Genomic DNA, 5,050 nt, shown 5'->3' on the forward strand with positions numbered 1-5,050 from the left:
ATTTCTTACTAGTTAAACAACAGTTAACTAAAATCTTCAATTTGATGGACTTTATGGATTAATTTTATCTTTAGGAGGGCAGTCAATGAATAGCTTCAACATATTATAAAGGATGAAGGTGTTTATTTGCATACAACCCTCCAAGATCAATGTCCTTAGCGTATTATGAAGAAGACATTGAAACATCGCTTTGTAAACTTGTATATTTGTTGAAGCTATAAGAAAGTTCATTAGATTTTGAATTCAAAGTATGCTACAGATTTCAAGACAAACCATAGAATAATATTTGTAGTAACTTCAAAAAATCTAAAATCCTAACTTATTTTCCTTATTTTTTGGGGTTATGAAATGAAGATTTTGAGTTCTCTATCCTCTGTTTTGAATTTTGAATCTTGATTCATCATGGAATCAATGCTTTGGTTTGATGGTTATTTATGGTATTCCTTTTGGGATTTTTTTTTGTAGGGAAAAGTTGTGGATTAAGATGGTTTAACCGGCTAGGACCAAGGATTAACAAGAGGACTTTTAGTGAGGAAGAAGAGATGAAGTTGTAGCCTCTTCCATGATAGGACTGTTAATGCATAAGAAGATGAAGATGGCCAACCCATGGTCTAAAATCTCGTATGTTTCAATGTTTCGATGTTTTTTAGAAACTGAAACTATACCGATACATTTCGATACAATGGATACATTTGATATATTCAAAAACAAATCTTCCAGTGGAGACCAAGGTCAGGGTGCATGTCATCGATTTGAAAATAAAAGGGTATCTGAAATATGTACGAAAACAAAGAGGGGGTTATTTAAATAATGGTCTTTGGGAGGAGATCAAGGTCAAGCGCATTCATCAGTTTGAAAACAAAAGGGTATCTCAAATATTTACCGCAACAATGAGGGGGTGATTTAAATAATTGGTCTGGAAGGAGACCGAGGTCAAGGGCATTATTTCAAAAACATTCAAAATCAAAACATTCCTTCAATCTGACGTTTTGGGGGAAAAACAGAGGCGAGAAGAAGAAAAAGAAGGGAGGTAAGCCGAGAACTCCACTCAAATCTGAAAATCCAGGAATCTCTCTCTCTCTCTCCACCTTTGGATTCACTATTTTTGAGTTTTACTTTGGAAACAATTGAAATTTATCCTTTTTGTTTTAATTTTTTTCATAGGGAATTATTTTGCAAATTTTATTTTTTTGAAATCGAAACCCTATAACGAGGGTCAAACATGATCGTCGCTATAACCTTATTTTCCATTAGCAAAAAAAGTTTTCTCAAAAAAATTTTTTCTGAAAAAAATGCCTATAGCGACAGTCATTGTAATGGTGGCCGTCGCAGAAAGATATAGCGACTTCAGTTATACCGACAAGCAGCAACGATCACTTTGCCCGTTGATAACGGAAATAGCGACGGACTTTGAAAGATAAAGTGAGGGTCTCGGCCATGGTTCTGGTTTATAGTGGTTAACTAAGATTTCTTCCTTGCATTTTCTGTTTTTCATGGTTCCAGGCCACAAATGTGCAACCTAACTCTAGCACACAATCTTCATTGGATTGGCAAGAGCACACATCTGCTGATGGGAGACGGCAAGTGATTTAATGAAAAGCCAATTCTAGCAGGGCTTGAACAGGTGATTTACCATGTTCTATACTATTTTCTTATAATTGAACATATCATTTACCATGTTTTATGTTAAATTTCATTTTAATATCTAGAAACATTTTCCCTTCTATGGATGTTGGCAATCGTGATTCTCTTAAATTGATCAGAATTATTTTATTCAAATCCTCTATTTCTTTGCATGTTCTTCCACTGGTTTGTAGATGCCACGGAAAGTCAGGAGAAAAAAAACAACTACTCATTATGCTCACTTTTGAAGGCGGGGTTTCTTGTACTCACGACAAGCAGTCATTGCTATTTTACCTTTCATTTCTCATTTAGGGAGATTTCCTATGAAATGGGTTGTTGGATATGATCTATTGTGGGATGAGATTAGCAAAGAAAAGGCTATTGTTCTTGCTAGTAATGTTAAAGCTTTTGGCATGAGATGAAGCTTCTTATTTTTTTCGTTGTCCACATTCATGTTTGGTTTCATCTGCTACAGGCTAGATATACTGCCTTATGCCTTTCTACTAGGGTTACCAATTTCATGTTTGTAGACAATTCAATGATAAATATTAATTTTTAGGCCCGTAAGTTGTTGAATTAGCATCCACCTTGTTGTGGTTTCATGGTTTGTAAACTTGTTGCTTCTCTTTTGTGCTTTCAAACTCTTCAGACACCTAAATTCTCAAAACCTTCGAGACCCACGTTTGTCTAAACCTCTGCTGACTGCAAAAGGTGCAAAATGTCAATCAGAATTGGGCAAGTCCAATTTCATTAGAATTAATATTTTCTTGGCTGAATCCCTTACAATGTTTAGGTTACTCGAAGCCATTAGACCTGGACGACATCCCTTCTCTAGTTCCCGAGGATGAAGCACTAATTGCTTATCAAGCCTTTAATCATGCATGGGATCTTCTCAAGACTAAGAAGAGCTCAGATAACACTGAAAACTTAGTTATATGGGCACTAGCTAAAGTTTACTTGAAAGATATGATAGTAGTAGGAATCAATGCATTTCTTAGGACTATCTCCGTTGTAGTTGCTCCATTGTTACTCTACATTTGTTTGGTATTGAACTCGTGAGGAGAAAAAATTGCACGAGGGACTAACATACTCTTCGGAAAGCCAATGGACTTGACGAAATACGAGAAGGCAATAAAAGCATGCGCATTTGATAAGGATATTGATATCTTCAACCATGGTGACTTCACAGAAATCGGACAGAGAGGGCTCAACATGAGTAGAGGATAGAAACAAAGGCTTCAACTTGCTCGAGCCGTCTACAATGATGCAGACATCTACCTCCTTGATAATCCTTTTAGTGCAGTTGATGCACATACAACGGCTACCCTTTTCAATGTGAGTAAAGAAGATTAAATTTCATTAGAATGTTGATGCATACGTATGTGTATACATGTTGGTGGGTATCAGATCAAAACTGGAAAGAACTATTAGTAAGAAATATGAACATCATTTATCAAGTAATCACTTCAAGGCACAATGAGAATCAGTGTCTATAAGACAATGAAGCCCGGTTGAACATTGCATATTCTCTAAATTAACATTTCTATAGAAGATTCGAAAAATGGATAGACAAATTGTCCCAAGCCTGACATATCAAAATCTGGGTTCAATACATTAGTGCATGCTTGGAAAGCTTACAAATTTTGTACTACTTTAGATTTATTTTGTTTTTTTATATCCATCCCAAAGCCCATTATTTATAAACTTCAATGCATCATTTTTTGGGTTTAAGCAACCCAATCATTGGTTATCAAGGTACAATGGTTGTAATTTCCCTTTGACAATTCAATCATCATTATTCTTTTTTTGTAGTAATTGAATATTGGATGAAATAATTGTAGGATTGTGTCATGGCTGCTCTAAAAAAGAAGACTGTCATTCTGGTGACTTATCAAGTCAAGTATCTTGCTGCAGCTGATAGAATTCTGGTGATGAGTCTTACAAGGAAACATTTCAGATTTTTGTACTAGTGTGTTCTAATGTGGATTCTTGATGACACATATATGAAGATCATAGGTTCTTGCTTTTCTAGGTTATGGAAGGTGGACAAGTAACACAATCAGGAAGGTATGAAGAACTCTTGACATCCAGGATGGCATTTGAACAGCTAGTGAATGCTCATAAAAATTCAATGACAGTATTGGATCCCGAAAATAATGGACATCTCTCATAAAGTAGATTAAGGTTGATCAAACTCCAGGCATTCCTTCCCCACAAAACAGAACAGTGAGGGGGAGATTTCAATTAAGGATACTTCAGGGATCCAACTAACAGAAAAAGAAGAGAAGGAGAATGGAGATTTTGGGTGGAAGACATCCCACGATTATAACCTCGTCTCAAAGGGATCATTTTTTCTTGGATTGTCTATGTTAACTCATTCTACTTTTGTCGCTCTTCAGATTGCTTCAACCTATTGGTTAGCAATAGCTATACAATTTGCTCACATCAACAGTGGTGTCTTAATTGGAGTTTATGCAGGAATTTCAACTGCTAGTGCAATTTTTGTATATCTAAGGTCCTATTTTGCAGCCCTTATAGGTTTGAAGGCTTCAAAAGCCTTCGTTTCTGGTTTCACCTATTCAGTATTCAAAACTCCCATGCTCTTCTTCGGCTCCTTGAAGGTGAAGCTTACACAAGAGGACATAAAAAGAAATTTCTAGTCTGGTTCCCATTGATGAGATGGGTGGCAATAAAGAGAACCTCGATGTTTTCTATTTGGGTCGATTTTGACTGTAGGTAATTGTTGCGTCGAAAAAAAAATTAAATATATATATATTTTTTTAAAGTTTAGATATCGGTTTATGACCACCTTAGATATCGGTTGGTAACCGATGCCTAAAGTCTCAAATTTAGGACATCAGTCATACACATCGGATTTTAAATTAATGTCGAATATAATTTTTTATTATATATAAATGCAGATTTGGAACGGTTTCAAGTTGTTCCCGAAATCTGAGTTTTGTAACGGTTTTTGACCATTCCAAAACCTGAGATCTAGAACGGCGTCCAACCATTTAAATTCATTAACAACGCCTCGATTAGAGAAGGTTTGCAAACTGTTTCTTATTGGCTTAGGAACAGTTATAAACCGTTCCTAATTTCCATATTTGTGGTAGTGAGAAGCGATAAATGAATTTTCATTACTCATAATGATAAGTTACATCGAAGTATCGCCATAAATTTCACTAAAATCAACTATTCATTACATAACAATAACATAAGACAAAGACAAAATTTATTTATATTTTTTGTGTGGTCATGATCTTATCCATGTCTTTATCTTTCCTCAAGAGTTGTGAACGTGAATAGTCTATGAATTATGAAGTCTACCAAGAAACACTACTAGCAATACTAACAATAGTTCAAATCAGTAAATTGATGAACTCTAGATACACACATTAATGGTATTATTTGTTGTAGTGGTAGG

At 35.2% G+C, this 5,050-nt stretch overlaps 1 long non-coding RNA gene across 2 annotated transcripts; it reads left to right on the top strand.

The window, feature by feature from the left end:
• Positions 1-853: 853 nt before the first annotated feature.
• LOC147396332 (uncharacterized) lies at positions 854-4,792 on the top strand. Of its 2 annotated transcripts, none has more exons than XR_015180228.1 (4): positions 854-1,030; positions 1,504-1,624; positions 2,813-2,958; positions 3,465-4,792. It is a non-coding gene; the product is annotated as an uncharacterized LOC147396332 (long non-coding RNA). The 2 variants fall into 2 exon arrangements; XR_015180227.1 differs by having other exon boundaries at positions 855-1,030; positions 2,417-2,958.
• Positions 4,793-5,050: the final 258 nt, after the last annotated feature.

The sequence above is a fragment of the Akebia trifoliata genome, chromosome 8 (genome assembly GCF_017979445.1).
Source record: "Akebia trifoliata isolate Shusen 1 chromosome 8, ASM1797944v1, whole genome shotgun sequence".
Lineage (NCBI taxonomy): Eukaryota > Viridiplantae > Streptophyta > Magnoliopsida > Ranunculales > Lardizabalaceae > Akebia > Akebia trifoliata.